Source organism: Strix aluco, chromosome 6 (genome assembly GCF_031877795.1).
Source record: "Strix aluco isolate bStrAlu1 chromosome 6, bStrAlu1.hap1, whole genome shotgun sequence".
NCBI lineage: Eukaryota > Metazoa > Chordata > Aves > Strigiformes > Strigidae > Strix > Strix aluco.
This window is the reverse complement of record NC_133936.1, coordinates 1372031-1389855: the sequence shown is the minus strand read 5'-3', so window position 1 is coordinate 1389855 and position 17825 is coordinate 1372031.

Below are 17825 nucleotides of genomic sequence, written 5' to 3'. Positions count from 1 at the left end.
CACAGGGCAAGTGCTCCAGCCCCAGACCCCCGCGGTGGCCCTCCGCAAATCACAGAATCACAGAATCATTCAGGTTGGAAAAGACCCTCGGGATCATCGAGTCCAACCATCAGCCCAACTCTACAAAGTTCTCCCCTACACCACATCCCCCAACAGCTCATCTAAACGACCCTTAAACACATCCAGGGGTGGTGACTCCACCCCCTCCCTGGGCAGCCTATTCCACTGTCTGACCACTCTTTCTGTGAAAAATTTTTTCCTAATGTCCAGTCTAAACCTTCTCCGTTGGAGTTTAAAGCCATTCCCTCTTGTTCTATCGCTAATTACCTGTGAGAATGAATGTATCAGTATGTTAGAGTGAACGAAAAGCATATATACATGCTGTTATAACTCATTTTTTGTCATGCAGTATTGAATTTTGTTATCTTTTGCATCTTATTAGTGGGAAGGTTAGAACACCTGATGAAGTCTTGGTTTACTGCAAAATGATGTGTCCCTTAAAGGAATGCCCGCTGGCCAGGGATCTGCAGCAGAGCAGGACTATTGTTCCATCCAGGGAGTGAGGGGAAAACCATGAACGTCATGAGGCATTCACCCTGTAAAGGAATTCATTATCCCTGTTTTATTGTAGAAATTAAATAATACTAATAATGTGAATGCTGGTGTGGGACAGGATATATGACTTTGACATCATTGTGCCTTTTGAATGTTATAAAGAAATGAAAAATAAAATTTCTCACCAAGAAATGCAATACAATCAAAATACTACGTGCAAGCTGAGCCCTCAGAGCAGCAGGGCTTAAAAAGTTCATTGCACCAGGAAGACAACAACAAAGCATCAGTTCAAAGAAAAGCCGGTGTTTCCCTGATTATTTGCAAGTTACTATCCACTGCCACCTAATCACTTCTTAAAAATGAAGACAAACAATACTTCCAATCCTTTATCAATTCTATATAGTCATGGGCCCCAAAGCTGAGAACACTCCCTTATTCCTGCCCAGCCCTGCTCATTCCTGCTCCGCCTGCGCTGCACCGAGCACAACCAGCTTTTCTGCGTGCAAGCATTTGCCACAGTTATTTCTGCAGGAACGGCGTATAATTAGGAGCCAGGTTGCTTTTGCCACTATGCATAAAGGGTGACAAAAAGAACACATTAAAACACTTCGTTCTAACTGACCAGGGTTTGAAAACCCCTGATAAAGTCCCACTGCAGTTTGTGCCAGGTTCCTCCACGTTTATCAGATATGGCTGTCAGCTGCTGATAGTGCTGGCATCAAACAACAATAAATCTGGTCGTTTCCCACAACAATAAATATGAAAGTTATGTTTGGGTCTCTTTTGTAACCCATCACAGATGCACACCAGCATGAACTGAGGGAGCTGGCTGGAATGGTGCGTGAAACTCCCGTCTCCTGCATCACCTTGTCCTGCACCAGCGCTTCAGAACGACCCCGCAGTCCGTGCCGTTCTCACAAGGCCCATGGATGATAGTAATCATGAAACACAAAAACGAAGTCACATACACGGCAATGCCTTGCTTCATATTTGGCCACTTCTTCTAGTGCTAAAATTCAGATATGTTTGCCAGACCTGCTGAAAAACAGTAAAAACAGTGGATTTAATTGAATTTACCAGATATCTTTGTGCCTGTATTCACAGGATAACAAAACTACGAGATGTAAAACTTTTGTACTTGTGTTGTCTGTAAGGAACTGAAGGAAGTAATGACTCAAACATTCATGGACACAGAGAACCTCAAGGACAAGCTGTGGCCTTTGGGTCAGTCTAAGGAACGTCACCCAAGGAAGCGGGAGGGTATCAAAGGATGCACCCCCCACCCCCTTGCAGTTGCATTGACAAACTCCTTGGAAAAGCCTCAGAGGGGGAGATATGGACTGAGTGAAACCAAATGTTTGCCATCAAGCACAAGTACCCCTCATCACTGGCTCTATTGTGGGAGCCAGACACCATGCTCCTTGCTAATGACTAATGGGCCTTCACCATTAAAGTGGTAACAAGAACTGATAAGAGGAGATCATTTCTGGGATGACTGATAAGAAGCATGAAGTCAGCAAAAATCTCTGGGAATAGAGGAAAAACCAAAGGTGGGCAGGGTGAGTACGGCCACCGACTCAGTTGGCCACTGACTCAACTGGAACCCCTGCTCCACCTATTTCCTCGTCTCTCATGGAAATGAATTTGTGGAATCCCTGCCCCTCCTCATCTAGTATGCAAATCAGCTGATAAAATGAACTTAAAAGGCAACAGAAACTTTGCTGGGTGTGCACCCACCACCCAGGATTAGCAGACCTGAGACAACGCTGGATCCAGGGGTGCTGATCTGAATTGTTTTGACTCTTCTTCTCCTCTCCTTCTTATAGATTTATAAGAGACCACATTGTTTATTATCCTTTTCCAAGTTTAAATTGTTTTCTACAGCAATTAAAACATTTTAACCGGTTGTTTGGTGTCGTTTCACCTTAATTGAACCCGAGGGGATCACAGAACCCTTGTGACTCTCTGGGCTTCCAGTCCAGGTGGTGAGAGTTGCCCATTGATACACAGCTGTAATTCACAGTCTGAGAACACCAACATGAGTGAAAGAAGCTCTATAAATCTGAAATGACTAATCATTAGAAAATTACTTCTTAAACTCATAAAGTTTTTTGACAATAAACTCCTGAGACCCTGAAATGTTTAAATAGAAATGGCTACAAAGAGGAAACACTCTGAAAGACAGAATTATGTTAAAATTAGCCAGGGAATCTGCCTACATTTGTATTTTCCGTGCCGAAGTTGAAGACATTAACCTAGAGAAGACAAACCAGCTGCCACCAGGGTATCCTGCACAACAAGCTGTTTCACAAGCTCAGGCGCAGTCACCCACACAAACCACGGGTGGTCACGGAGGCTCCATCCTGCTTTTCACGGTTCTGGGTTATACAAAACAATCACAGTGCAGGTGGAAATAGAAGGCAAAGAGCATTTATAATGAAATAATATTAAAACCCCATCACGTACTTTTAAGACCACCTTACCTGATCAACGCCCCGTACCTCAGCAAGCCTTCGCCTGAGGCTGTGGCACAGCACGAGGCGGTGCCTGGCAGTGCCACGCCAAGGCAGGACCTGTGGGAGAAGTCAATGGTCAGTACCAGAAAGAACACCAAAAAAAGCGTGTTTTGATAAGAAAGCACTCAGGTGTTTATTAGAGAGGGAAAGACTACCTGTACATGGAAGATGCTCAGCACATCTTGGTGCAGTGACAAATCAATGCATTTCGTGATTACCTTTGCAGGTCACTTTCTAATGCAACTATCAATCAAATTTCCTTCCATTCTTTGAAAATTAAGCAGAAAGAAAAAGAGATTTTAGTTTCCTTTTCTTAGCTTATTTTTAACAGAGGCACTACAGAATTATGATGGTGTCCTTTTGGTAAACCAAAATGTCAGACACATATTATTCTTTTAAACATCTCCTGGCCTTTCTCTGAAAGGTTAAGGTGGTTTAAATAAATTTAGTCAAAGTAAATGACAGCTGAGGAAGAGTATTAGAAAACTATACTTATCAACAACCTCTTTTCCTTAAATTTAAACAAGTCATTTACCAAACTGCAGTTTAAGGAGATCATGACAATATATGCTCTTCCTCAGAAAGATGAAAACAATTTTAAATGGTAAAGAAATGTTGGGTGGGAGAAATTACACACAAGTTAATGAGTGTTAATGCATGGTCTTAACTCCCCTGAACGTTACAAACCATGTTTTTTAAAATAATCATGCAGAAGCCTGGTCTTTCACATGAAACCCTAAATGGGAGTTGTCCTTTTTCTGCTTTTACATCACCTTAATGACAGGAACTTAAATGGAACAAGCGGGGAAAGTGGGAATCCAGACATCGTTTGCAATAGAGTCAGACAAACTACGTTAATGTTATACAATTGGGCTGCAATTGTTGCTATTAGTCATGGGAATACTGTTTAAAGCAGATGATTTTATATATATTTATATACTATGAGATGTAACTTCAAAAGCAATCCTAACACACTAGTGCTGCAGAATGCACATGTACAAAATATTCTTCTAAAGTGGAAAAAAAATACCCAAAAGCAACCAGCAATTCAAATGGCTTGGTAAGATAACTTAGCAAGAGTTTATTTATGAATTAGCACTGATAATTTTGATCTTGAGCTCATCACCCAAATAAAATAATGAACAAAAGATGGTATTTGAGGCTCCCAGCAGAACCCCCGGTGACTTTCCTCCAGCCCCTCGTGCCAGGAAGCCTTTGCCTCATCGTGCTGGATGAAGCCCCCCCAAGCCATCGTATCCCTCGCTCCCCTTCTGCCTGCACCCCCTGCCAGACTGCACCTTCCCCTCAGCTGGGATGGAGTAAAACACCAGTGACCTCTTCACGGGCAGAATTGTGTTTTCCTGCTTCTGGGTGAAGTTCTTTAAAGAAAAAAATAAACAGTAACATGGTCCCAAAGGAAATCAAGGCCAATTGCTGAGGGCAGTATCAGCAGCCTAGGAAAGCTTCCAGATTAGGACAAGGTGCTACAATTCAGATTTATTGTGCCATATACACTCACTTAACAGCCAGCGGAGAGGACCATAAAGTTTCTATATTTACACTCAGTATCTCACCAGGTACTGTTCAGCACCAGCTCATAGGCGATGAACGCTCAGGTCATGACAACTAAACCGTTATTTTCCAAGATACAGTGGAAACACGGGTCTCGCTGTCCCATTCGAAAGGACTCACTTACCTCGCTGATAAGAGATCAGTGATCAGTGTCCACCGAGTATGTATGAAAACACCGAGTGAATCGCGCAGCTAAAGAATAGCAGTTAGAGGAGACTTAGGGCCTTCTGATGGAAGAAGGAGAAAGTAGTGCAACTAGAAATAAGACTAAACAATTACAAAAATAACATGGCTCAAATTACCCTTTCCTACTTTGTCTTCCTAATTAACACACTGATTTTTTTTTTACACATCTGTATAGCATTTTTCCTAGTCACATATACTGAGAACCCCATATCAGTGAGTAGGTGTGTCCGCAGCACTGAAATTCAGAGGCAACGTCTGTGCCGTCTGTTATTGATAATGCTGCCTGCTACACCTCGGCCACCTGCACCTTCACACCAACAGCCAACACGTTTCACTTCAGAGAGACACTTCAGCAAGTTTCCACTTTCCTGTAATATATTACAGGCTCCATCATACAGTACCTTACCTATTTCCCATGTGGATAAAGTGCAAAAGGGTCATTTATTTGGGCCTCAGTTTAAGCACATTTTCAGAACCGGGTTGAACAAGCACCAGGAGCTCTGACAAACAGCAAGAGGAAGAGGTGTCTACCTTACATCATCCTTTTTCCACATTCTTTACTCCACAGATCAACTCAGGACAAAGAGAGAAAACTCCTGTGTGCAGATGAAGAATATGCATTTTACTGTGTACCTCTAGCCTCCCTGGTAAAACAGTCAACGACGACTAGTTAGTGGGGAGGTTATGGCTAGCACCAGCGGGTCGCTGTGCAATGCCTGTGCTCCGAAGCCCCTGTGGTTGTTGCAGATGGTTCTAGTACCTTCTGCAGACCTACTGTCCAAAGATTTGATATTGTTTTAATTTCCACACAGTTATAAACCCCTGGTTAAGCATTTCCTTTCAAATCTGTCAGAAAAGCAACATTATCCAACTTTTTGCAGTTACACAAAAGCACAGCCATGATGAAAGTATTGGTTTTGGTCCTCAGTTGCAGAAATTTTATTTTTACTTTTTTATAAGAAAGCCAACATTATCTGTTCACTGGCCCAGCTCAAAGGTCTTACAAATTTCTCCCAAGTTTCCATAGAAATGCATTGATTAGAGCATAATTTCAGTTAATATTGTCTTCTTTCAGCATGCTATGCTTGCTTACACTAACTGTGCACCTTCCCCTTGCAGTCGTTTTCATCTTTTGTTCGGCTCAGTAGGTTTCCTAACTGGTGGATTTTATTGAGTTAAATCAAGCTGTCACTTCATCTGCCTGAAGGATGACTCAAATACAACACATAATAATAAAAGAAAAGTAGGATAAAATAATCTTGTCAAGCCAGAAAAACTGATTGCTTGAAGTTGTAGCCTTCAATCAATACACTAATTCCACAATTTATACCTCTTTCAATTGGAGAGGAAAGAAACCCTGATATGGTATTTCTTGGCTCACTGACCAACTTTGACCTTCTATCTGTGTGAATGTAGGATTAGCAAGTGCTTCTGCTTAGTGAAATCACCTATGAAAACAGGAAAGCAAATAAGTGACATTTGAGGTTCAAACTAACTTTATTAATTTCAGAAATGCAAGGGGTGCTTATTGCTTAACCAGTATGGGCTCAAGGCGAGCGGCCGCCTTGCAGCGGGTGGTTTGTGTCTTGGGTTGTTATCAAAGGAGACGAGGCAAAGGCTTGGGATCGCGGCACCGGAGCCTTCAGCGGGGGGTCACCCCGGACCCGCGCACGCTGCTAAGGCAGTTGTCAGCAGTCCAGGAAAAAACGTTTTACCTCTCAGGAAAATGAAGCTGCTACCATTTGTATATCGTTTCACGCTGCCTTAGATTAAAAACTTGCGCTCTAGCCGAGCTTTGCCGCTCGCAGAGTCCCATGACTAGAGTCAAGTGGACGAAGACAGTTTATTCAGGCAGCTTCAGAAACCGATTTCTTAAGGTATAATGAACCATTTTGTCATTTGTTAATTTTTTTTAACGGTCCATCATGGCAAAAACCTCTTTTATTTGTAAATTGTAATTAATCTGCATAGCTTTATAAAAGAACAATAAAACCATTCATTTAAAAATTCTGGATGCTCTTTGGCTGTCAGGTTTCTGCTTTGCTTTCATAATTCCTCCCCTGCAGGCACAAACCAGGAAATAAAAATTCTTTGTTTAGCAAGCCTTTTATATTTCACCCTGCCACCTGCTTAACTCAAGTTGTGGCATGCTATCAAACAGGCCCCGGAATGCGAGTTGTCTTTCTGCCCTGTGCCTTAAAAAGAAAAAGAAAAGCCTGTGTAGACTGCTATATTAGCTGTGATGTTAGAAGTGCCAGTCCATACTGCTTGAAATAATAAATATGATTAAGACAGTGTAACAGGGTATAGCTTTCCTTCAACTGGGAAAAGCTAGTGTTTAATAAATGACCATGTCTCCCTCTTTCCAGGGATATTCCTTATGCTTATTTTCAGTGGTTTCAGCGGTACTTGCCAACCTGAGAAATAAAAGCTGCAGACAGAACCATGCCTAACCTAGGATGAGGTTATCTCTCTGCACAAGCCTGGACCAAGGCTCTGGAGAGAGCAGGCAGCTCTCAAATCTGCATCACAAGTGGCAACTCGTCTCAGGGCAATAAATGGCAAAGTTACCACGTCCCATGAGGTGCTTGCTACCTCTTTTGTCCTTCCTGCGTTTCACTAATGCAGGCCAGAGACAGCACAGTGGTTTTCCTGAACATCTCAAATATCTCACAGATGTGATGAAGAAGGAACTGTTGTCTGTGCTGTATTGAGGGAAGAGGCCGCCTGGAGAGGTTGGTGGCACACAGTGGTCTGGCGAGAAGGTCCAGCACAGGCTTCAGATCTCACACTGCAAGCCCCAGCACAGCATCAGAAGACCCTGATGGCCCAGAAAATCTCCTGCTGAAAGGAATGCCACACGCTTACAAGGTGGCAATTAGTGACAGCAGGGAGAAGCTGGAGGACTTGTGCGCTGTTTGACAGAGGTACATATACAAGAGCTTGACCCTCAAAGTCTGTCTCTCCTGTCCGAACAGAGAAATAAATCCTAATGGCTCAGAAATTTATGCTGTTCCCTTCAACCTGAAATGGCTTAGATAAAAGCTAAACTTTGTAGCAGTTCCATTCAATGAAGGTCATCTTCAGCAGTGCTTGAGTTTTCATCCTCGTGCTCTTCCATGCCATGCTGTTACCTCTGAAGTCAATTCCCACCACGTTTCTCGTGTTCTTGATCATCAGAACTTGTACCGAGATGGATCTGGACTTGCAACTCAAGTGTTGTACATGTGAGTTAGGAGAAGGTTTTTTGCAAGAGAAGTGGCCAGGGGATGTGCAGGTTTATCAGACACTGCGTTCTGGTCCAGGTCTTCCAGGGAATACTTGTGTCCTGAGGCCAGGAGTGGGACATTGGCACTTCCACCAGGCCGGTCGTTACGGGCATGTAAGAAGCTGCAGACACACCTGAGTCACAGCTGACTTAGAGGCCTGACTGAAGAATAACTGGAAGTATCACTAAGCAGCTGTAAACTGAATCCACTGGGTAAAAACAACCAGCAATGAGCAACGAACGTGGTCACTTTAATGCTTGCAATATTACTGATTGTTCTTGGATTGATGCAGCCTCTGGCCACATATGCAAGGAGCACAATTAAGCTTTCAAACTCCTTTTAGCAAGATACAACTTTGATTAACCTTTACTTTACTCAGAGTTTACTTTACTTAGAGTATAACACGCTGCTGGAGACATTTCCTCTTTTTTCAAGGGAGTGGATGGTATTTCCCCAGGCACCAGCCCAAGCAACACGAAACACCTCCACGGAATATTAAGCAACTACTAGAAAGTACCCCTAGTGTAACTGCATTTCCTAACAGCCTCACCCCCGTCCCAGGTAGCAGTTAGTGTCAGCCCCCTTTATTGCTCCACGTTAACATGCGGTCGGACGGGCAGTAGCTGTTCCTCTGCTTTCCCACTACCTCCGGCGAATTACAGCATCTCTTTTTAATGGGGGAACAGAGTTAATGATGCAGTGTTAATGAAAAGAAATAAAGCACACAAGTGTTAGGTGGTCATCTTACACTCTGAACATCGTGACTCAGAAATGCTAAATTATTCAGACCTGGCACTGCTTTAACATTGCTTTTTACGTGCAGTTTTCATAGCAAAAAGAGAAAGCACCAAACGAAAATAAATAAAAACACGAAAAGAAAAAACGGTTACTAGGTACCAAAACATTCCCTTATTGACTACAAGCAATAAATAGAAAACAAATGTAAAAAAGTACTCCAAGTGAGATCTTAGTCTCCCTGGACATTTTTCAAACCAGTAATTTGAATCTACTTTATCACAGGTATACATACCTGCAGGAATAAGGGTCCACACCAAATTACTAACTGCCTTCCCATCTCCTTACTTTTTAAGGGAAGAGGAATAAAAGAAGACATTTGCAGAAGAGGAGGCACAGTCCCTGAGCCCACTGATCACATTGTCCTCAGATTTCTGCTGCTATGAGGGATGAAGATGCATCTCATGCTGATCCTTTGAAGCTCATGGAGATGAAGGTTAAGAGGCATTTGAAGTTGTTAGTTTGTTTGTGGCCAGGGAAGAAGATGCTTGGTGCCCTCAATTCTCAAGGCTGAAGGATGTCACCATGACTAACCTATTGACATTAAGCCCAATATGCAAGAACAAAGATTACAGCCAGGGTCAGACAGTGCCAGTCCAATTTCACTCAAAGTTTTATTGCTGACACCATTGTTCAGCTGATTGTTGCTGAACACTTTCTTATAAAAGAAATGCTTATATTTAGTCTTATTTACAGTCATCGATTAAATTTCTGTCAGCTGAGCAAACAGTAGGCTTAAAATTACTGTGTACTTGAGAAAGGAGGAAAAAATCTATCGGAAATAAAAAAAAAATTGCTTATGGAATAAACAAATAAGGGTGATGGGCTCTGAGGCTGAATAAACAACTTGTATGGTGTATGCACAAAACAAAGGTACTTGCCACAGCCCCAGATGCGTGGGCATCCAGGATTTGCGACGGTCTAGTAAGAAGAAAAAAGCAGTTGAATATTCCAGCGTCAATACCCAGGAATCTTTTTGAATTCCCAGCTTCTGCTGACCAAAAATAAAAAGCAAGCATTGTCAGTTTATTATGCATTAATGATGTAAACCATGGGAGTAATACCATTTTGCAAGACTATCTGGATCACGGCTCTACTCTACTACATCGTCGCGGTCACTTTTGAAACATACTCCAGGTATCAACTCCTAATCGACTCCTGTCTTACTAATACAGCTCAAACCTCAAACAGTTTTGCAGCTTTCAGGAAACAAAAAGTCAGTGAGCAACAGCAACCACAAAAAGACTTGGAACGAGATGATGAGCAAACCACAAAAGCCTGAAACGCACAAGCAAATAATGTTATTTCTGAACCCGTAATCAAATAATTTCACAATTAAACATCAAACACCACCTTAATCCAGGCCTCTGAATCCTGTTACCAGGACCTCTCTCTTATGTGTTTTCATTTCAGTAGTGACAGTGAGAGGGTTGAGCTCTCCTGTGCTGGGTACTGGTGGAAACTATGCAACAGAGAGCACTGCCCCCCCCCCCGCCAAACTGTCAGCCTAAGCCCCGGGGATGGAGCCCGGGAGGGCAGGAGCAGGGAGAAGCTCCATGAGGGTGATGATCAGTGTTGCAGCGGTGATCTCGGCACAGTAGCTGCCTCCCCACTGCCAATTTTTTTGTAGGAATCGTGGCAGAGGTGACCTTTAAGGAGGGATTTGAAGGCAGACAGTCCAGTTGCCCCGTGGGTTTTGCAGGGGCAGCATGGGGGGGGAGCAGGAAGGTGCCCGGGGGATGCTCGTGAGGGACCTGCCTGTGGGATGAGGACACGGGAGCCTCCTCGCCATGGGGACAACCAGAGACACGCCTGAACGGGCCACCAACAGCCCTAAAGCCCAGGGCAAGGAACCCCCTCAGTGACTACCAGTGTTCTTAATTATACCTGCTTATACCAAGGATAGTTTTGGGCCCCACGTTCTTGACTGACCTCAGTGAGCCCAACCCAGCCCCAAGGTCCTTTCATTGCCCCCAGACTTCCCACGGGGATGAAGGGGAACCACGGCTCCTTGCCACTGCAGGGATCTTGGTGGCAACGCAGTGACTTTCGAGCCACACATCACCTCCTAGGTTTGATTATCTGAGTGTCAGCTGATTGTTTCATTATATCAGTTAAATGTTATGTTGTTTTCTCTTTTGGTGCTAGTACTTGTAATTTAAAGAGAGAGAGAGTGACAGAGAATATATACAGCAGGGCAAATATTTGTTGTATAAGATAAACATACAATTATCTAAAATGTAATCTTAATATGACTTATTAAAATAGATTACATTTTAATGTGCACTGCAATTTGCACATTATACAGCACACTCTATATATGCAGCTTCTACTGTGTGACTACCCTGACAACCTGCACAACTGAAGATATATAGAGAGGCGAAAAAAATACCGCTATCTTTCTCTAAATGGATGTATTTGGTGTTGATAGTCAGATACAGTTTTCACCTTTATCCCAGCTTGTTTCTGACCCACTGAGTTAGTGTTAATCACCCCTGTGGGCACCAATAATTTCCCCATATGTGGAATTTGATAAGTTAGAGCACCCACTTCATTTCAAGAAGATTCCAGCTGACTATCCAGTTATCGCTATGGACAGCTTCAAGCACTTCCATGCCGGTCCTTGTATTCTGAGCTTTATCAAGTGCTTTGCACTTTTTGTCTTTTATCTCTTAATTGAGACCTGACTGCAAGAAATGCCTATCTCTTAAAGTGTGTTGCATTAAGTATTAACTTGAACTGCTTTGGCTACTTGAGGTACAGAAAACCTTAAGAAGCTGGGAAAAAGGTGAAAAATCTCCCCAAATCTCTATTTGGAAAAACTGTGTAAATGCTACAGTGTAATAAAAAAAAAAAAAAAAAATCTTTTTCTTCCTCCTCTGCCTCTACCCAGAAGTAAAAAAAAAAAAATAAAAAAGGTGTGTATTACAAACAGAGGTAAACTTCATCCACACGTTTCCTTAACTAGAAATGCATTACAACGCAAACGTTCTGGAAAAGGAAAGTATTACAAAATGAATGATGTATGAATAAGAAATTATTTAGCAATTAAAGGCGATAAAGGATTCTTCTTTTTTTCTCACTGTAATGATCTGTTTAGTCCACTCAGTTGTAAACAGCAGTAGCTGAATCCTCCTCACGGAGGAATTGGGTGTGCATGCACTCGCCACGCAGACACCCCTTGAAGAGAAGTATCTTTATTTTTTGAGCCTTCCTTTCCCAGAGCGATTACAACCGAAGAGCGCGGGGTCTCGTGGTGTCAAGACCAGCGTGGAAGATGCAGGTTCTGTCTCGCTGCTCCGTTACTCACTTGCTCCTTCCACACAGACATGATGCACATGTGGCACAAGCCGTAAGAGCAGAGGCGTTTCAGTCTCTGTTGATGAGCATCTATGCTACAAGCCAGAAACTGATTTGGGCTCGTGTTTTTCCACAACTACCCTTAAAATCAACATCCCTGAAAGTTGGACTCAAACCGTCTGAGGTTTAAATTCAGAATGTTTTTGAAAAAATTGGCGTAAATCTTGTGAATCAATTTTATCCTCGGTAAAATGGGGTAAAAAGATTCCCGTGACAACTTAAAATCTCTGAACTACCACTGGTACCAAACCGTGCTGCCCAGGCAAGCAGCTGCGATCCACTACCTTACTCTTTGTGAAGGATCACTTCCTTTTTTAAACCAAAACAAAACAGAGCATTAACTGCTTTTTCTGATTCAAACTCCATTTCTAAGGAGGACCAAGCAATATTTTTTCTGCCAGTTAATTTGCAGCACATAAAAGTAGTAGAAAAGCAGGACTTGTCCTTCCCAGGAGTCCATTAACTCCGAAGGGGCTCTGCCTTTGTGTCACCTGCAGGCCAGCCATGTGGCAATAGGCAACGTTCTTTTGCATTGCTCTCTGTACCAGGTTTGTTTCTCTGAATATTAAAAAATATATATATATCAAAATTTCAAAGGCTATTTGCTTACTAAAAGAGTACAAGTAAATTCAGATTTTGTTCTAACACAAGTTTATGACCACTTCTGCAGCAGCAGGTATATTCTACTACTGATATATGAGAATACCAGTTTGCTGCCCCCAAAAAAGCCACAAGCAAGGCAGACGAGATCAGGACTGTGTGCATGACAGATTAGGAAAAGGAAATATTGATAAACCAAAAGAAAATTTTTCTTTCAAAGATAAAGACACTGTTAGTCATGGTTATGTTATGGTGAGTAAGCAGTATTCTCACCTTCCCGTCCAGAGGATAACACCAAAACAAGAAAAGTAGAGCAAAGGCCATAAAAATGAAGAGGAACTCATTACACACAACAGCTATTCAAAAAGGGTTAGAGGATGTTACCTGCAGCATTTGAGAGGTAGAAGGTCTTCTTACGGAACACAAAACTCTATTGGGAAATAAAGACACTTATGAGGATATTTTGGCTGGTTAGGTGTAAAAGGGGAACAAAAGCACCAAAGGGGTACAGCGTAGAAAAGGGAGGTAAAAGGCATTTTTTTACATGGCTAACACTGGACAAGTGAAATCAAATACCTCACGCCACAGAAATAAAAGATAACGTGTTATTAAAGAAGATAGGATTCAGCTGCAGGAAGTCTCACCCACAGACCCTTTGCTAGGTCATTCATACATATACACATATGTATATATTTAATAACAATCCCAAAATATCAGGTGTCCCAGACTGACACAGACCCCTCAATGTACAAGGTTTCCTGTCAGTATTCTCTGAGCATATTCCCACTTAAATCAGATCTCTAAACCAAAGAAAATGCCTGTGAAGAACCTGTAATCTTTTATTGTTTTCTTATGAGGTCATAACATTTTAGCTTTGTGTTCGTTTTTGGGAGACTCTGTAAACTTGATACATGAGGTGGATTGGCTGCCACAAACTCGTAAAAGTCCCTTCAGTGAATCACCACGTGGCAGTGGGGACCGAAGGGCAATATTTTAGGAGTTGAGCTGGTAGCTAAGACTGTAGAAAACGTAAGGCCTGGTAACAGGTAAATTCCCTCCCAGCACATGACCGCGAAGAACGAAAGTGAGTGTACGTTAAATTTCAGGAAGATCATCTCAATGCCGAGCAAGTCCCCAAGCTCAGCTTTGCTAAGCAGTGCACTGCAGGCTGGGCTCAGACCGGGATCTACGCTGAGAAACGTCTCTGCATTTTGCACATAAGCAGACGCTCACGAGGCACTGTATTCCCCTAAAACCCGCGAACCGTTTGACTGCGGAGCCGCTTGTGTTATTGTCAGTTCCAAGAGTTAAATATTCCAGGAGGAATTTGTTACTGCACAGTGATACATAATGCCTGAAAACCCCCTGCACCAATATTGCTCTCAAATTGGCAGCAAGTGAACAAGGGACATGAAGGATGCTTCAGCACAGTAACCTATCCTTCCTTCTCTCTTGGGAGCCACTTGGCCAGCTTTCATCCTCATAATTATAATAAATTTGACATTTCATAGATAATATTGATTTCTGTATTTTAGCATTTCACCATAGGTGACAGTCTAGCGTCAAGAATGAAATTTCTATTGATCTCCAGCGCATTAATCTCTCATGTGTATGTGATCATTTTTATAAGACCTTTTACTGCACATAAATCAATATTTCATATTTCCAGCTATGCCAGAGGAGATGTCATATTTGTAAACTGTGAGTTGACACCTGCAATTCCTTCCTGTTCAGCTTCAACTGTTCAGTAACAGTCGATTCAGGGTTGGGAAAGGATCAAGCTCCAGAAACAAGCTAGATGAAAAAGAGGAATGTAGAATACAGTAATTAGCTTAATGAACAAAGCAGCAGAGTAAGTGAAATAAAGCTGTGTTTCTTCTGCTTACACTTGCCTCATGAATACAAACATCTTTAGGGAGGTTTGCTAACTGACTGATAACACATTTTAATATGTCTAGAGGACATTATAGCATAAATGTATTAAGAAAATAGAAGCAGTTAGAAAATTAAGCAAAGTCTTAAAATAACCACCTTCCTTGATACGCCCCTATAACCACCCTAAATTATACCTTTTACATACAGTGTTATGAACTATTTTAACTTTTACATGGTACAAGGACTATTTAGTTACCATTCAAACAACTATGAGCAACTCTGTAATTTAGCAAACAATAATTGGAGTAATAAAATTCTCCTCTTTAAATTGAAATATTAACTTCCCACAGATAACGAATGGAACCAGGAAAAAAAGGAGAGAGTAAATCACAACGAGAACTGTAGCTTCTCTTTGTAGAGGTTTAAATGAATCAGTTTAAAATCACAAGAATGAAACATCTTTAAGTAATATAGAATCCACATCTAAATAAATAAAACTCTCTAGCTGCTTTGGGATTTGTTAAATTAGTTAAATGAGCAATTACAGCATGACGCCCAGTGATCACACTCAAGCAGCAAACCCCCTTACAGCATTCTGCACTTTTAATTATTCGCTATAGTAACAGTGACCTCCTATAGTTTGGATAGTTTAATAGTTTGGGATAGAAGTGGATAATCTGTGATTTAACAAATGGAGTCACTTAAAATTACATCTATAATACATATTCAGACATACATCTTGATAAAAGCACTGTGTAAGTTAAGTACTGGATACGTATATATAATCACAACTGTAAGCTTTTACACCTAATCTGAAATAACCATTCACTCAATCATTTTGAAATTATGTGATATTACCAGTCAAAAGGTATGCAATTAGGATTCAGCCCGGTGCTGTGCAGCGTTAACATCTGCTCCCGACAACGCGGCGGCTCGGCTAATGGAAGCGCGTTGACAACAACCACGCCGCCTCGGTGCAACAAATATTTTCAGAGCCGCGCTCAGATGAGGGGCCTGGTTTAGAAAGCACCACAGTCTTCCTGCCCAGCTAAAGGCTGATTTTGAAATTCCCATTTTACAACAATTTCCGATGAGCACTATTGACATACTATTATTTCAAATTATATGTCTTTTCACTGCAAGGAAATGCTACTCTTGCTTCTTTTTAAAGGCCAATCCTTTTTGTTCATCTCTAAAACATGTTTGTGCCCATAAAGTATGTCACCATATGACTGTTTTAACACGATGACAGACACGTTATCAAAGTACGACTGACCACCATATGAGTGACTAGATCTCAGAAGTTATGTCAGGTGTTGACTGAAGGGGCAGGATTGAAAAAGCATCTCGACAGAACAAGTGGGTGTCACAGGAAAGAAGTCAGTGGGTGATAGGTGTCTTTACAAACAGTTTAGTCCTCCCAGTGTCAGAGGAGTGAGCCTGGAGAGCACCTTCTCTGCTATCAAATTTATTTTGTTTGGCAGTGAATGCATATGGTGTGTTTGAAGCCCTGTGCGAGGCAGGAGAACAGCAACGCTGCTTCACGCGCTGGAGTTGTGCAGGCGCGGTGTTTGTGCTGCCCAGCCTAACCCCGACGTGTTTGCAGTCGGCTGCATTTGCTGTAAGGATTTTCTTTAGGAACAACACTGAAATAGTGAACACGGCTCACCAGGAACCATTTCACTGTTTCTCTGGACGGGGTAAAGCAGTTGTGGCAGGTACACCAGCTTCCCCCACAACCGCATCTGTACATCTCAGATCAGCAGGGAATGGGCAGATATGGACAATCCATGACCTGGCCTCATCACAGAAGCAACCCCCAGAAGTAGCAATGGCTGGAGATCTGTGCCATGGAAGCATCTCCAGGAAGATGCACAAGAGATCACTTCCTTTAAGCACAGAAAAAAGCTTTCACAAGAATTAAAGGAGGGAGGCAGGAATTTCTAAGCATAGCTGAGTATTTTAGAACAGAAGATTGCAAACAATTACAAACCCACACTTCAGGCAATCAGGAGCCCCTTCATATCCCGATGGATGGGTCTTGTGGGTCAACAGTTTGTTGCACAGGTCATGGTGGCAGCAGGGTTTTGGTTGTTATGACCATGGGACCCCCTCTGAGGACTGAGGGCTGCTAGGAAGAGATGGGCTCCACCTGAGCAAGAGGGGGAAAGGTGTCTTTGCCAACAGGCTGGCCAACCCGGTAAGGAGAGATTTAAACTAGGAAAGACAAGAGAGGGAGGTGGCAACACCCAATCCAGTGAGGATGTGGTGGGCCGGCTTGGCACACAAAGTGTGCAAGGTAATGTGGACAAGACAGGCCCATAATGACCAGCACAGGGCCGTGCGTGCCCACTTCAAGTCCGTGCAGATCAATGAGGAAGCGCCGAGAGGACGGTGTTATGGGGAAAGGTCCCACGGGTATCTGAGAAACCAGCTCCCAGTGACCCTGACGGGCCACCAGAGAGTAGTCACACCGTGTTCTACTCAACTGCGTTTCAGCAACTTCACTTTATGTCTGTCCATCAACCATCTGACACTGCAGATCCTTTCATAAAGTTTTTATTTGCTTAAAAACAAAATAATCCAATGTTGTCTATTTTGTAGTCGGTGGATTCAGACACAGGACGGTATCAATGTTAATTGTCTCCTGCGCTCAAAGCCCACAAACTTATGGAATATATGAACATAACTGACCATGATGGAAACAGAACTACATGGAATGTAATAAAAAATATCACATGCATTTCTAATGTCAAAAGAGTCCAGTAAGTTATGTATCTGGGAAACTTCTATACCCATTCTTCTCACTGAACATTAATTTAACGTATCACAGCATCAGGTTCAAACTTAAAGAAGCTTAAGCAGTAGTTTCCACATATAAAATAAATCCAATACAAAGAAATATCTTACGAGTTCTCCACACTGCTGCTCCAGTTCAGAAGTATAATGAAATAAAGGGAGCTCTAGAGGAAGGAGAGCATATGTTTGGATGCAGTTTCTTGGGTCTGCTCTTTAATACTCTAAGAATAATTCAATACACATTCAAACTTTCACTATTGGAACAGTAGTATTTACTTATACTGTTATTCTTATTAGT